The 17,596-nt window shown below is 43.2% G+C and overlaps 1 protein-coding gene across 5 annotated transcripts in view; it reads left to right on the top strand.

The window, feature by feature from the left end:
• dapk1 (death-associated protein kinase 1) overlaps positions 1 to 17,596 on the top strand; it is a 290,457-nt gene that overhangs the window by 2,074 nt on the left and 270,787 nt on the right. The gene's annotated exons all lie outside the window — the stretch shown is intronic.

Below are 17,596 nucleotides of genomic sequence, written 5' to 3'. Positions count from 1 at the left end.
ACCTTATCAAAACTGTGCATTCCAAGATCTGCCTGAATTTCAAATACAACTCCTAGTTTTTTTTTCCCTCTATGACAAGCATTGCCTCTTCCAACATCAACTGTGAGGAGCTCATGGACTTCTTTGTTACAAAGATTGAGACTTCCTTTGCTGGTTCCCTCTGTTTCTCTTCCTCTCGGGTTGCCTCCTGTCTTAGCCCTGAAATCAAGGTTTTCATCGATTGCCCTCATGCCCTTTCCAATTCTGAAAAACAAAAATTGCAATATCTGCACATTTTTCGAGCACTGACATGATTTCACGATTCCCCAGGGGATGCGCAATTCCCAGCTTGCCGCACATGCACATTATATTCTGAAATCCGAAAAATTCCAAAATCCGATACACACTCGGCCCGAAGCATTTTGGATAAGGGATGCTCAAACCTGTACTACTCCACCTCTAATCCCTATTTTTTTCAAAGTCCTTGAATATGTTGTTGCCTTTACAATCTGTGCTCAACCTACCTCCTGACAGATTTCCCACCTGCTGCCACTATACTGAAACAGCTCTTATCAGTGTCACAAATGGCATCCTATGCAACAGTGATGGAGGTAAACTTTTACTCCTCACCCCCTGTCATCTGTCTGCAACCGTTGACATGGTTGACCACACATCCTCCTCCAATGACATCCAGCTGGTTTGAACTGCTCTCACATGGTTCCATTTAATTTATTCAGTGTAGCCAGAGAATCAATTTAATAGATGTCTTCCCGCTCCCGCAACGTTACCTCTGGTCTCCTAAAGCTCTGGAATTACCTTTGTAAAACTCTCCACCTCATTTAGAACGTAAGAACATAAGAACTAGGAGTAGGCCATATGGCCCCTCGAGCCTGCTCCGCCATTCAATGAGATCTTTTGTGGACTCAGCTCCACTTTCCGGCCCGAACACCATAACCCTTAATCCCTTTATTCTTCAAAAAACTATCTATCTTTACCTTAAAACATTTAATGAAGGAGCCTCAACTGCTTCACTGGGCAAGGAATTCCATAGATTTCCCCTAGTTCTGCTTTCACCCGCAAATGGAAACAACCTGTCCACATCTATCCTATCTATTCCCTTCATAATTTTATATGTTTCTATAAGATCCCCCCTCATCCTTCTAAATTCCAACGAGTACAGTCCCAGTCTACTCAACCTCTCCTCGTAATCCAACCCCTTCAGATCTGGGATTAACCTAGTGAATCTCCTCTGCACACCCTCCAGTGCCAGTACGTCCTTTCTCAAGTAAGGAGACCAAAACTGAACACAATACTGCAGGTGTGGCCTCACTAACACCTTATACAATTGCAGCATAACCTCCCTAGTCTTAAACTCCATCCCTCTAGCAATGAAGGACAATATTCCATTTGCCTTCTTAATCACCTGTTGCACCTGTAAACCAACTTTCTGAGACTCATGCACTAGCACACCCAGGTCTCTCTGTACAGCAGCATGGTTTAATATTTTATCATTTAAATAATAATCCCGTTTGCTGTTATTCCTACCAAAATGGATAACCTCACATTTATCAACATTGTATTCCATCTGCCAGACCTAGCCCATTCACTTAACCTATCCAAATCCCTCTGCAGACTTCCAGTATCCTCTGCACTTTTCGCTTTACCACTCATCTTAGTGTCATCTGCAAACTTGGACACATTGCCCTTGGTCCCCAACTCCAAATCATCTATGTAAATTGTGAACAATTGTGGGCCCAACACGGATCCCTGAGGGACACCACTAGCTATTGATTTCCAACCAGAGAAACACCCATTAATCCCCACTCTTTGCTTTCTATTAATTAACCAATCCTCTATCCATGCGACTACTTTACCCTTAATGCCATGCATCTTTATCTTATGCAGCAACCTTTTGTGTGGCACCTTGTCAAAGGCTTTCTGGAAATCCAGATATACCACATCCATTGGCTCCCCATTATCTACTGCACTGGTAATGTCCTCAAAAAATTCCATTAAATTAGTTAGGCACGACCTGCCCTTTATGAACCCATGCTGCGTCTGCCCAATGGGACAATTTCTATCCAGATGTCTCGCTATTTCTTCCTTGATGATAGATTCCAGCATCTTCCCTACTACCGAAGTTAAGCTCACTGGCCTATAATTTTCCGCACTCTGCCTACCTCCTTTTTTAAACAGTGGTGTCACGTTTGCTAATTTCCAATCCACCGGGACCATCCCAGAGTCTAGTGAATTTTGGTAAATCATCATTAGTGAATCTGCAATTTCCCTACCCATCTCTTTTAGCACTCTGGGATGCATTCCATCAGGGCCAGGAGACTTGTCTACCTATAGCCCCATTAGCTTGCCCATCACTACCTCCTCAGTGATAACAATCCTCTCAAGGTCCTCGCCTGTCATAGCCTCGTTTCTATCAGTCGCTGGCATGTTATTTGTGTCTTCCACTGTGAAGACTGACCCAAAAAACCTGTTCAGTTCCTCAACCATTTCCTCATCTCCCATTATTAAAACTCCATTCTCATCCTCTAAAGGACCAATATTTACCTTAGCCACTCTTTTTTTGTTTTATATATTTGTAAAAACCTTTACTGTCTGTTTTTATATTCTGAGCAAGTTTACTCTCATACTCTATCTTACTCTTCTTTATAGCTTTTTAGTAGCTTTGTGTTGCCCCCTAAAGATGTCCCAGTCCTCTAGTCTCCCACCAATCTTTGCCACTTTGTATGCTTTTTCCTTCAATTTGATACTCTCCCTTATTTCCTTAGATATCCACGGTCGATTTTCCCTCTCTACCGTCCTTCCTTTTTGTTGGTATAAACCTTTGCTGAGCACTGTGAAAAATCGCTTGGAAGGTTCTCCACTGTTCCTCAACTGTTCCACCATAAAGTCTTTGCTCCCAGTCTACCTTAGCTAGTTCTTCTCTCATCCCATTGTAATCTCCTTTGTTTAAACACAAAACACTAGTATTTGATTTTACCTTCTCACCCTCCATCTGTATTTTAAATTCCACCATATTGTGATCGCTCCTTCCGAGAGGATCACTAACTATGAGATCATGAATCAATCCTGTCTCATTACACAGGACAAGATCTAGGACCGCTTGTTCCCTCGTAGGTTCCATTACATACTGTTCTAGGAAACTATCATGGATACATTCTATAAACTCCTCAATGTTGCCTTGACCGACCTGGTTAAACCAATCGACATGTAGATTAAAATCCCCCATGATAACTGCTGTACCATTTCTACATGCATCAGTTATTTCTTTGTTTATTGCCTGCCCCACCATAACGTTACTATTTGGTGGCCGATAGACTACTCCTATCAGTGACTTTTTCGCCTTACTATTCCTGATTTCCACCCAAATGGATTCAACCTTATCCTCCATAGCACCGATGTCATCCCTTACTATTGCCCGGATGTCATCCTTAAATAACAGAGCAACACCACCTCCCTTACCATCCACTCTGTCCTTCCGAATAGTTTGATACCCTCGGATATTTAACTCCCAGTCGTGACCATCCTTTAACCATGTTTCAGTAATGGCCACTAAATCATAGTCATTCACGATGATTCGTGCCATCAACTCATTTACTTTATTCCGAATATTACGAACATTCAGGTAAAGTACACTTATGTTGGTTTTTTTACCTCTGTTTTGAATCTTAACATCTCCAGTTTTATTCCTTTTGGTATTACTGGGCCTATTCACTGAGCTCCACTCAGTCACTGTACCTTGTACTGTCACCCTTTTTGATTTTTGACTATGTCTTCTCTGCCTTGCACTTTCTCCCTTACTTCCTTTTGCTTCTGACCCTGTTTTACTACCTTCCAGCTTCCTGCATTGGTTCCCATCCCCCTGCCACATTAGTTTGAACCCTCCCCAACAGCTCGAGCAAACACCCCCCCTAGGACATCGGTTCCAGTCCTGCCCAGGTGCAGACCGTCCAGTTTGTACTGGTCCCACCTCCCCCAGAACCGGTCCCAATGCCCCAGGAATGTGAATCCCTCCCTCTTGCACCATCTCTCGAGCCACGCATTCATCCTATCTATCCTGACATTCCTACTCTTACTAGCTCGTGGCACTGGTAGCAATCCTGAGATTACTACCTTTTGAGGTCCTACTTTTTAGTTTAACTCCTAACTCCCTGAATTCAGCTTGTAGGACCTCATCCTGTTTTTTACCTATATCGTTGGTGGCTATGTGCACCACAGCAGCGGGCTGTTCGCCCCCCCCCCCCCCCCCCCCCCCCCCAGAATGTCCTGCAGCCGCTCCTTGACCCTTGCACCAGGGAGGCAACATACCATCCTGGAGTCTCGATTGCATCCACAGAACCGCCTGTCTATTCCCCTTACGATTGAGTCCCCTATCACTATAGCCCTGCCATTTTTCTTCCTGCCCTGCTGCGCAGCAGAGCCAGCCACGGTGCCATGAACCTTGCTGCTGCTGCCTTCCCCTGGTGAGCCATCTCCCTCAACAGTATCCAAAGCGGTATATCTGTTTTGCAGGGAGATGACCGCAGGGGACACCTGCACTGCCTTCCTACTCTTGCTCTGTCTTTTGGTCACCCATTTTCTATCTCCCTCAGTAACTTTCACCTGCGGTGTGACCAACTCGCTAAACGTGCTATCCACGACCTCCTCAGCATCGCGGATGCTCCAAAGTGAGTCCATCCGCAGCTCCAGAGCCGTCAAGCGGTCTAACAGGAGCTGCAACTGAACACACTTCTTGCACGTGAAAGAGCCAGGGACAGTGGGCATGTCCCTGAACTCCCACATCGCACACGAGGAGCATGACACGGGTCTGGGATCTTAAACCTTAGGTAAACCTATACAACTACAGTTTAAAAAAACGAAAGAAAAATAAATAAATTAGACAATGAAATGAAAAACTACTTACCAGTCGCTTACCAGGGTTAAAAAGCACCTCCTCCCCACCCAGCTTCGAATTCCCAAACTCACTCTTGGTTGTGCCTCACTCTGGCTGTGTCTTCTCTGGCTCACTGGGAGAACTCACCCAGGGTCTCAGATGCTCTCTGGTTCTCTCCCTGCAGATTAAAAGTTACAGGCCAGAAGAAAGAGAGAGAACAAAACAGTAGAGAAAAAACACCTTCTCCCACTCTGCACCGAATTACCTCACTGCACCAAATTACCAAGTTGCAATTCCCACTTTGGATGTGCCTCACTCCGGCTGTGTCTTCTTGACTCTCCGTTGAGACTCTCCTTTAAAAATCAAGTTTTTGATCGTCTTTCCTTGTGTGGCTGTGTCAAATTTTGTTTCGTAACACTTCTGTTAAATATTGTAGAACATTTTACTATGTTAAAAGTACTTCATAAATACAAGTTTTGTTGTTAGTGTGCTGTGGCTTGTCAATATATTAGTATTGCGTTTATTTAGTTCACTAATTTACTTGAACATGTGAAACGAATGTTGTTTTACACTCAATGGTGAATTCATTGTTTTGCACTGATTAGGATTACGTGATTGCGCTTTTTAGAAAAATCCATAGCTCAGGTCACTTTAACTGGAAAATGAAGCTTGTGATTAGAAATCTTGTGCAAAGTACAATGGCTTCAGCCGTCCTCAGCCCAACAGCCTACAAGGAGTCAGTTGTGTGTAATATGGCTAGCCTCTTGACATGTTTTATTGCACTGCATCAGTTACTTCAAATTGCAATCTCTGTTTGAAATGAAGCATTGGGTCATGAACTGCAAAGCTCTTTTTCCATCTAAAACAGAAAGCTTTAAAGTTTTTTTGGGAACAATTTTGATGTTGTTCCCATTGGTTTGGCTAATGCAATCTGGCTTTACTAAATGCAGTAGTAAATTGGATTTAAACCAGGCACTTTCCTGGTCTCTTAATGCTGAGCTTTTCTGACATAGCAGTGGGGTTCGTGTCCACCTATACTCGTTAAAACACTCATTCAAAATCTGTGCTCAACTGTCATTTAATATAAGGAAAAATGGATGGTGGGGAAAGTGCCATGATATTAATCTTCAGAAATCATTAGACTTCTCTTTTCCGTTGGCTTCCTGTAGATGTTTGGCCACGGGACTTCACGTTTGTTGTTGCGGTATGTTCAAGCAGGTTTCACACATTGTGGTGGCTTCCTGTGCACTGTACGACCTTTCCCTTCAGAAATGGAACTGGAGGCCCTGGAGGGAAAAGGCAAACATTGTGTGGCAGATAAGCCACCAGTAGGAAGAGTTGAAATTGGCGGAGGCAGCTGTCAGGGGAAAACATTGATCATCAGGAGATGTTCTGAAGATAATGACACCTCCCCCGCTCTTCTTCTCCCTCCCCCCCCCCCCCCCCCCCCCCAAACTCACACTCACACACACACACACACACACATTATCCTTACAACATAATTTGCTTTGCGGCTCTGCATCATGCCAAAAACATTTTTTTATTAGTGAAAAAAAATGATGGAGCCAGGTTTATTGTGTCACCGTTCCTTCCAATGCTTTGAGCTGAGTTATAGGTAAAACACCTCAAGTTTTTATTATAAACATAATCTGAAGGTGACCTTTTGTGTGTGTTGTGGGGTTACAATTAATTGTTGCATTCTTTACTGGATGATTACTTTTCATTTAAAGTATTGCAGTTTATAAAAACAGGACACTGGCATCACGTGTTTACCCATATTGAATTTTTGATCTTGACAATGTTCTGGTAGGGAGGGATAGAGTCAAGGCCAAGCTTTTTCCTGTAAGGAGGGAAATTTACCAGGTACTTCCCGGTGGTAGATCACCAATCAAACAAACCCTTCAACTGCCTGACTCTTCTCCCCGAACCCTTGGCCGAAAAAGGTGCAGAAAGAGGGCAGAGTGAAAAGGAGAAAGAGAAAAACATTGTTTGAGTTTTTAAACAAACAATTGTTGAGTGTGTAAATAAATGCTTCCATACTCGGTTTACAATGACCAGATTGTAGTCTTGATTTTCCATTTAACAAAATACTTTGTTTTCTCCACCTGCTCAAAGTCAATAAATAATATGATTGAAATTTTGTGAGAGTCATACATAATCTAATTACTGAATAAATGCCTCTTTATTTCAGCACATTAGTTTCTGCTCCATGTTTGTGGAGTCAGGCAAACTGGCTCTATGTGTATACCATGGCACCGTAGGTTGCATTCTCACCTCTGAATCAGAAGGTTATGCATACCAGAGGCATGAGCACATCAAGTGCAGTACTGAGGGAGTGCTGCCCTGTTGGAGGTCCTGTCTTTTGGATGAGACATTAAACTGAGGACCTGTCTGCCCTCTCATGTGGATATTTACAGATCCCATGGCATTATATAGGAATATAGGAGAAGAATAGGGAAGTTATTCTCAAGTCCTGGCTAATATTTATTCCTCAATCAACATCACAAAAGTAGATTATCTAGTCATTATCACATTATTTGAGGTTATTCATGAAGGTCCCACCTTCTCTACCTTTCTCCTCGCCTGAGGTGTGGTGACCCTCGGGTTAAATCCTCATCTTAAATTACCTTTTTACGGTAATGGACTGAAGGTTTATAGGGGATGTAAGGAAATTCTTTTTCACCGGGAGGTTGGTGGGAAGCTGGAACTCCCTGCCTGAAAGGGTAGCAGAGGCAGGAATCTTCACAACATTGACAAAATGTTAACATGAGCACCAAAATATTAACGAGCACCAAAATATTAACATGAGCACTTGTACAGGCCAAGTAAGGATTAGAGTAAGTGGGTGCTTGATGACCGGAATGGACACGGTGGGCCCAAGGGCCTCTTTCCGTGTTGTAAAACTCTATGACCACTCATCAGCTTTTTCTCAAAAGGGGCGGCACGATAGCACAGTGGTTAACACTGTTGCTTCACAGCTCCAGGGTCCCAGTTTCGATTCCCAACTTGGGTTACTGTCTGCGCGTTCTCCCCGTGTCTGTGTCGGTTTTCTCCGGGTGCTCCGGTTTTTTCAAACAGTCAAAAGAGGTGCAGGTTAGGTGGATTGGCCATGATAAAATTGGCCTTAATGTCCAAAAAGATTAGGTGGGGTTGCTGGGTTACAGGGATAAGGTGGAGGTGTTGGCTTAAGTAGGATGCTCTTCCCAGGGGCTGGTGCAGACTCGATGGGCTGAATGGCCTCCTTCTGCACTGTAAATTCTGTGATTCTATGAAAGCAGCCCATGTTCCTCTGAGACTATGGCGACTTTCATTTCACTGTTTGTAGGAACTAGGACTGTGGAAATTGGCTGCTGTGCTTCCTACATCCCAACAGTAACTGAACTTCAAAAGTACTTCATTGGCTGAGAAGCACTTTGGTCATGACACACACTATATCATGCAAGTTTTTTTTACTTCAATGCCACACAGAAAAATATGCACTTGGGAAATTGTAGAGGGTTACAATGGGTTACAATCCATGTCCTAACGTATGGTGTCTTCAGGAAAGTAGAGGAGGGATGGGGTAAATTGGTAGGGAGAAAGGCTTTATATAATAGTCATTCTGATTTTTAAAACAGATGAACAAGAAAGGTGCTCAAAACTACTTAATCTTAATGTTGGGGAATGATTTTAGGTCAGGCATCTAAGTGAATAGTCACTGAACACCAATGCTAAAGATTTGGTGGGGGGAGGGGGAAGGGGGTTAGATTTTCCTGGAATGAAAACAGAAACTGCTGGATAAGCTCATCCGGTCTGGTAGCATATATGGAGAGAGAAACGGAGGTAACGAGTCCAACATAACTCCTCTTTGGACCTTGACTCTGTTTCTATCTCCGCGGATGCAGCCAGACCGGCTGAGTTTTTCCAGCAGTTTGTTTTTTGTTTCCGATCCCATATCTGCAGCATTGTGCTTGAACTTACCATCTTGAATCACCCAGGCACAGTAGGTACAGTAGAAGGTTGCACACCTATGAGAACACCTCAAAAATGTTCCTATATTTGCTGCACCCAGGGAGATTTAAAATGTCCAGGTGCAGAACCAGGATGATTCACACTTAGGCTCTGCTATTTTCACCTCTTTTGAATGAGGTTTTAATTTATGCTTAGTATGGTCACATCTGCCTCTATCTTAATGCTGTTTGTAGTTTCAAGTTCAGTTTAATTCCCCAAACATTCTGCTTGGGAGATGAGTGAAAAACAAATTGTTGCTCCTTATTTAGAAGCATATTACAAGCAATATTTTGTTGGAGACCTCGCTCCTATCAATTTGTTTTTATCTTTGAGTAATGAGAATAGATTGAAACTCATTAAGTCTTAGTTACCTGATCAGGGAAATCAGATGGTGCGGTCTTGCTATGACCTCTGTACTCTGACCTGCACGAAGGTGCCCAGAATTAATTCAGCTCTGAACTCACTAATTACTTTTCAGTATATTATGCTGATTAGTTTTGCTGATTTCCGTAAACAGAATTTTGCAAGTCTCTTAAAAGAAACAGGAATGTTACGGCCTTTTGGAATGGATTTGATTCCCTTTGGACAATTGCCCAAACCTACTTGTGCTTCATTTTTAAGTTCTTGAGGGGCTTAGGATAGGTAGGTTTTAGCCCTGTATGCAAATCGCCTGTCGCATTTTCCTACATTACAACAGTGATTACACTTCAAACGCAATTAGTTGACTGTGACACACTGTGGCTCTTTTATAAATGCAAGATCGTTTTGTTTCTTCCTCTTAATTTTCACTGTTAATTGGGTGACATCTGTCTTAGTAACGTGCTTTTTATAACCAAAATTCTTTGTAATGGACATCAAATTTCAAAACACAAGATTCCAGGAATAAATGCTCTGCTTCGGCCACACTTTGTAAAGAAGGAAACTTTAGTATAGGACTAGCAATTTTACAATTTTTTGAATGTGGTCCTCTTGAATTAAAGTACACCTTTAATATAGCTAGGTCTTAAATTGTAGAAAATAGTTAACTACGGTGAGTAATACATCCCGACAGTGCAGGAGGCCCATCAAGTCTGCAATACCCTCCAAAAGAGCACCCTACCTAGGCCCACTCCCCCAACCTATCTGCATCCTTTAGAAACAAATTGTAGTGATCCTGGTGGATGTTTTAGCAAATTGTTGGTCTAAGTATCTGCTTTTCAGTGAGAGTTTCAAACACACTAATTACCATAGTATTCTGTAGTAATTGTATAATTAATCTGGCTAAGGGACATATGGAGTGGAATGCATTGTTAGCAGATAAGCACTGATTTAGACTGGAGGGTCACCAATTTGTAACCTAGTTATTACTCATTTAAGGTTCGTATCTTGATTGAATGGAGGTTTTGCCAGCTCAGTTAGTCATCCAGATAATTATCTTTCTAGAGCAAGAACCCAGATTTTGGAGAAGATGAATTTAGCTTGGTTAAACAAAACTAAATCTTGCCTCCTATTTTTTTTAGTTAATGAAAACTGCAGATAATTGAATTTCCAGTATATACAAATATTCATGCTTATACAGTGGGTTACAGTGTGCATTATTAAAATAATCTTCTGTGTTTCCATTTAAAGAATAAGCATGTGCTCTGCTCATCATTCTTTAAAGATGCTCCTACACTGTGAATTCCCATAATATTGTAATACCTATTGTTTAATATTTTTAAGGCTGAGTTAGATTGATTCTTCATTGACAAGTGGGATTGTCAAAGGAAGGAAACATGGAAAATAAGAGCAGGCGGAGACCATTTGACCCTTCAGGCTTGTTCCGACATTAATTATGATCATGTCTGATCATCAAAATCAATAGCCTAATCCTGCTTTCCCCCCATATCCTTGACCCCCTTTGTCCAAAGTCTACTGCTAACTGCTTTTTGAAAACATACAATGCTTGGAGGTTGAATAAACTCTGTTTGTTCTCACTGGAACAATGGAGGTTGAGGGGCGACCTGATAGAGGTCTAAAAAATTATAAGGGGCAAGGACAGAGCGGATAGTCAGAGGCTTTTCCCCCAGAGTAGAGGGGTCAATTACTAGGGGGCATAGGTTTAAGGTGCGAGGGGCAAGGTTTAGAGGAGATGTATGAGGCAAGTTTTTTTACACCGAGGGTAGTGGGTTCCTGGAACTCGCTGCCGGAGGTAGTGGTGGAAGCAGGGACGATAGTGACGTTTAAGGGACATCTTGACAAATCCATGAATAGGATGGGAATAGAGAGATACGGACCCCGGAAGTGTGGAAGATTTTAGTTTAGACGGGCAGCATGGTCGGCGCAGGTTTGGAGGGCCGAAGGGCCTGTTCCTGTGCTGTACTTTTCTTTGTTCTTTAGCCTCAACTGCTTCCTGTGGTAACGAATTCCGCAGGCTCACCACACTCTGGGTGAAGACATTTCTTCTCATCTGTGTCCTAAATGGTCCTGTATCTACCCTGTCGAATCCTGTTAGAATTTTAGAGGTTTCTGAGATCCCCCTTCATTCTTCTGAACTCTAGCAAATACAATCCTAACCGATTCAATCTCTCCTCTCTCCTCATACATCAATCCTGCCATCCCAGGAATCAGTCTGGTAAACATATGCTGCACTCCCTCTGGAGCAAGAACATCCTTCAGATAAGACCAAAACTGCACACACTATTCCAGGTGTAGCCTCACCAAGGCCCTGTATAAATGCAGCAAGAAATCCTTGCTCCGTATTCAAATCCTCTCGCGTTGAAGGGCCAGTATACCATTTGCCTTCTTTGCTGCCTTCTGTACCTTCATGCTTACCTTCAGTGACTGTGTATGAGGACACTCGGGTTTCGTTGCACATTCCCCTCCCCATGTTTATTGCCATTCAGATAATAGTCTCTTGTTTTTGCTACCAAATTGGATAACCTCCCATTTCTCCAAATTATACTTCATCTCCCATTCATTTGCCCACTCACTCAACTTGGCCAAATCACACTGAAGGATCTCTGCACCCTCCTCACAGTTCACTCTCCCATCCAACTTGGTATCATCTGCAAATTTGGGGATATTACATTTTGTTTCTTCATCTAAATCATTAAAATATTTCATGAATAGCTGAGTCCTAGAATCTATCCCTGTGGCACGCCACTAGTCACTGCCTGCCAATTTGAAAAAAAGCTGTTAATTCCTACTCTTTGTTTCCTGTCTGCCAACCAGTTTTGTATCCATCTCAGTGCACTATTCCTAACCCCATGCGCTTTCATTTTACACGCTAGTCTTTTGTGTGGAACTTGTCAAAAGCCTTCCGAAAGTCCAAATATACCACATCCAATGGCTCCCCCTCGTCAACACTATTACTTACATCCTCGAAGAATTTCAGTAGTTTCTCGAGCATGATTCCCCCTTCATAAATCCATGCTGACTCTGTACGATCCTTTCACTGTTTTTTCTAAGTGCTCTGGTATAAAATCTTTCATGATGGATTGTAGAATTTTCTGCACTACCGGCGTCAGGCTTACTGGCCTATAATTCCCTGTTTACTGTTACCTTCCTTTTAAATAGTGGAGTTACATTAGCTGTAAGCAATCTGCAGGAACTGTTCCAATCCTGAAAGATGTCCACCAATGCACCAATATTTCTCGAGCTACTTCCTTAAACACTCTGGGGTGTAGATTATACATTTCTCTGTTTCTGACAGTAAGGGACCTACATTTGTCTTCACCAATCTTTTTCACTTCACCTTCCTGTAGAAACTTACTCTCATACTCTATTTTCCCCTTCTTAATCAACTCCTTGGTCCTTCTTTTCTGAATTCTAAACTGCTCCCAATCCTCAGAACAGATGTTTTTCTTGGCCAATTTGTATGCTTCTTCCTTGGATTGAATATTATCTATAATTTCTCTTGTGAACCATGGATTGGCCACCTTTCCCATTTAAAAAAAAAAAAAAAAATCCTTTTAGCTTCCTGTTACGGACAATGTGAGGGGAACTGATGAGACCCTGTTTCCTACACAATTGTCCATAATCATTATGCTTTTTAAAAAATAAATTGAGTACCCAATTGTTTTTTCCAATTAAGGGGCAATTTAGTGTGGCCATCTAACCTGCACATCTTTGGGTTGTGGGGGTGAAACCCACGCAAACATGGGGAGAATGTGCAAACTCCACATGGACAGTGACCCAGAACCGGGATTCGAACCCGGGTCCTCAGCGCTGCTGTCACTGTGCTAACCACTGCGCCACATGCCGCCCACCTTTCCCATTTTTCTTTTGTGGTGGGAATTGAAAGGAAAGTGGAGTTAATCTAATTGAATGGCGGAGCCGGTTTGAGGGGTTTGATAGGCTGAATGGCCTACTCCTCCTAATTTGTATGTACATGTTAACTCATCTCCAGTCCGATGCTCCAGTTGATGTCAACATTCCAGAGCTAGGGAGAGGTAAAATCCTCCGTTGTAGACGTGTGATTAATGAGCTGAAGTTCAAATTGCGTTTGACTGTGGTACATCCTAGAAATTAATGACTTGTCCTGTCTAAAATTGCTCCTGAAAGATATTCACTGGGCAAGGTAATGGAAGGCTGCCAGCATCTATGAAACCATACTCCGCAACAGTTAGTGCCTTCAGGAGAGGATAAAGCTGTCGGGCTGGTGAAATTCAGACTTGGGGAGATTCAGATGTGGGGAGAATGTGAAAACTCCACACGAACAGTAACCCAGAGCCGGGGTCGAACCTGGGACCTTGGCGCTGTGCGGCAGCAGGGCTAACCCACTGCGCCACCGTGCTGCCCTGATTGTTCCAATTTAAATAATTCCAGCAGCAAGCTCTTTAGTGAGTTTTAAAATAACATTATTTATTATCCCACATTTTTGTCTAAATGCAACATCTCGCAGTTAATCACTGGCATCGAAGAAGCAAAGATGTAGCAAGATCCTACTAAAAGTAATGAGGTAAATGACCAGTTATCCTGGTTGCTGTGGTAATTGAATATTGTCTTGCAATATTTTATTGATATCTATACATGCAAACAGGGTCTCCGTTTAATGTCTTATCAGAAACACAACACCTCAGACATTGAAATATCAGCCAAGATTACATGTTGAATTCTTGGAGTATGGCTCAATCTTGCACAATTTTGACTCGATTAAGGCAGAGTATTATCACCAAAACAGGCAATTGATCAATAAAACTGGATAAAAATCTATATTACAAAGACAACAGCTTAATTTGTATACAGTGCCTTTAGCGGAATAAAATGTCCCCAAGGTGCTTCACTGGATCATTATAAAACAAAATAGGGCCACATAGGCCAGATGCCAAAACATTTGCCAAAGGTGTAGGTTTTAAGAAGTTTTTCTCTTCGTCCTATTCTTTGTCCACCATTTCCTCTGTATGTGCGTTTATATATTTTGTTCTGCATTGTACATTGGTTTATTCTTTGACTTCCACTTAGGGGAAGGATGTAGACCAGACTAGGCTTCTGAACGTTGTCTGAAATGTTTTAAACTTTCCCTTTGGTTTTGTATTATTTCTTATTGGTTTCTCAAAGTACACTTATGAAGCCTGGTGCAGTGCTAACCAGTTAAACTGCCCACACTTAGCATGGACCACTTCCATTGGATAGATGAACTAACCATTTGCCAGTAGAATAGATTTTGATTTAAAAAGTGTCCCTTTTAATATTCCGCACAACTACAATACCTGACAGTTTGGTAAGCACTTGCCCATTTTAAGAGTGCTGATACTGGTGAAAATTGAAACTGCCTGGAGGTTCCATCAGATGTTCACACTTCGTATTGTACTACTCCAAAATGTTGTGCTGATTTTGACTAAAGTTGGGCGTTCAAGAACTGAGGTGTTTGTATAGAATTCCTACAGTGCAGAAGGAGGCCATTTGGCCCATTGAGTCTGCACGGCCCTCTGAAACAGCATCGTACCTAGACCACCTCCCCTGCCCTATCCCCGTAATCCCGCATAACCTACACATCTTTGGACAGCTAAGGGGCAATTTAACATGGTCAATCTACCCAACCTGCAATTCTTTGGACTCTGGGAGGAAACTGGAGCACCCGGAGGAAACCCACGCAGATACAGGGTGAAAGTGCAAACTCCACGCAGACAGTCACCCAAGGCTGGGATTCAACCAGGGTCTCTGGCGCTGTGAAGCAGCAGTGCTAACCACTGTGCCGCCCTATTGTTAGTAGATAATTACAGTAGTGATGAGATTGTGGATGTAACTGCCAATGAATTGCAGACACAGTTGTTGAAAATGTTTTTTTCTCTAAAATGCAGGTGATGCGTTGGTCACCTTTTTGGTTTTAGTGTCCACAGCTTATAACAGGGCAGCACGGTAGCATAGTGGTTAGCACAATTGCTTCACAGCTCCAGGGTCCCAGGTTTGATTCCCGGCTTGGGTCACTGTCTGTGCGGAGTCTGCACGTTCTCCTCGTGTGTGTGTGTGTGGGTTTCCTCCGGGTGCTCCGGTTTCCTCCTACAGTCCAAAGATGTGCAGGTTAGGTGGATTGGCCATGCTAAATTGCCCTTAGTGTCCAAAATTGCCCTTAGTGTTGAGTGGGGTTACTGGGTTATGGGGATAGAGTGGAGGTGTGGGCTTGGGCAGGGTGCTCTTTCCAAGAGGCGGTGCAGACCCGATGGGCCGAATGGCCTCCTGCACTGTAAATGCTTTGAAACAGATGAATCACATTGGCACCAACATCAGTATAAACGGTGGGCGTTGTCCATTTGAATGAATTATGCTTGTGAGAGGAATGCAAAGCATCATCCTGGTTTCTTGACATGACTACTGGAAGTGGTGAAGGTCAAGTATTTGAAACACTTTATTTGGTCTTGGGTTCTGGGGGTTAGTCAGGCCTAAGGTTGGGGAAGAGGAGGGCTAATGTACTCTATCTATGTTGGCAAATCCTTTATTTTAACAGTTCCATCCAACTCACTTGTAGTAACATGTCCATATTGCAAGGAAATGTTGTTGCGTAGTATGTGTACTGAGTCGCAGCAGAGAGATGGAGGAATAGATTGGTCGGCAGATCTTGGAAAGGTGCAGAAGTAACAGAGTTGTTGTCATGGGTGACTTCAACTTCTCTAATATAGATAAGTTCCCTGGGCCAGACGGGATATATCCAAGGTTACTACGGGAAGTGAGGGAGGAGATTGCTGCGCAGTTGCCGATGGTCTTTGTGTCCTAGCTCGTCACTGGAGTAGTACCGAATGATTGGAGGGAGGCGAATGTTGTTTCCCATGTTCAAGAAAGGGAATAGGGAAATCCCTGGAAATTACAGACCAGTCAGTCTTGTGTCTGTGGCGAGCAAAATACTTGAAAGGATTCTGGAGATACTATTTATGATTATTTAGAAAAACATAGTTTGATTAAAGATTGTCAGCATGGCTTTGTGAGGGGCAGGTCATGCCTGATAAGCCTCATTGAATTCTTTGAGGATGTAACGAGACACATTGATGAACGTCGTGCAGTGGATGTCGTGTGTATGGATTTCAATAAGGCATTTGATAAGGCGCCCCATGGTAAGCTCATTCATAAAGTTAGGGGGTGTGCGATACAGGGAAATTTGGCTGTCTGGATACAGAATTGGCTGGCGAAAGAAGACAGCGAGTGGTAGTGGAGTGAAAGTATTCTGCCTGGAGGTCGGGGACCAATGGTGTCCCGCAGAGATCTGTTCTGGGACCTCTACTCTTTGTAGTTTTTCTAAATGACTTGGATGAGGAAGTGGAAGGGTGGGTTAGTAAGTTTGCCGATGACACAAAGGTTGGCGGAGTTGTAGATAGCGTCAAGGGCTGTTGCAGGTTACAACATGACATTGACAGGATGCAGAGCTTGGCTGAGAAGTGGCAGATGGAGTTCAACTTAGATAAATGAGGGCAGCACGGTGGCCTAGTGGTTAGCACAACTGCCTCACGGCGCTGAGGTCCCAGGTTCGATCCCGGCTCTGGGTCACTGTCCGTGTGGAGTTTGCACGTTCTCCCCGTGTCTGCGCGGGTTTCGCCCCCACAACCCAAAAATGTGCAGAGTAGGTGGATTGGCCACGCTAAATTGCCCCTTAATTGGAAAAAATAATTGGCTAATCTAAATTTAAAAAAAAAACAACAACTTAGATAAATGTGAAGTGATTCATTTTGGAAGGTCGAATTTGAATCTGAATACAGGGTTAAAGGCAGGATTCTTGGAAGTGTGGAGGAACAGAGGGATCTTGCCGTCCATGTACATAGATCCCTCAAAGTTGCCACCCAGGTTGATAGGGTTGTTAAGAAGGTGTATGATATGTTGGCTTTCATTAATAGTGGGAATTGAGTTTAAGAGCCGCGAGGTTTTGCTGCAGCTTTATAAAACCCTGGTTAGAACACAATTGGAATATTGTGTTCGGTTCTGGTCGCCTCATTATAGGATAGATGTGGATGCTTTGGAGGGTGCAGAGGAGATTTACCAGGATGTTGCCTGGACTGGAGGGCATGTCTTAGAAGACAGGTTGAGGGAGCTAGGGCACAAGGTGATGAGAGGCATGGATAGACAGAGACTTTCCCCAGGGTGGAAATGGCTGTCTCGAGTGGACATCATTTTAAGGTGATTGGAGGAAGGTATAGGGGAGATGTCAGAGGTAGGTTCTTTACACAGAGAGTGGTGGGTGTGTGGAATGCACTGCCAGCAGAGGTGGTGGAGTCAGAGTCATTAGGGACATTTAAGCGACTCTTGGACAGGCTGGACAGCAGTAAATTGAAGGGGTGTAGGTTAGGCTGATCT

The sequence above is a fragment of the Scyliorhinus canicula genome, chromosome 8 (genome assembly GCF_902713615.1).
Source record: "Scyliorhinus canicula chromosome 8, sScyCan1.1, whole genome shotgun sequence".
NCBI classification, from domain to species: domain Eukaryota; kingdom Metazoa; phylum Chordata; class Chondrichthyes; order Carcharhiniformes; family Scyliorhinidae; genus Scyliorhinus; species Scyliorhinus canicula.
Note: the sequence above shows the minus strand (reverse complement) of the source record. Positions and strands in the feature narration are given on the sequence as shown.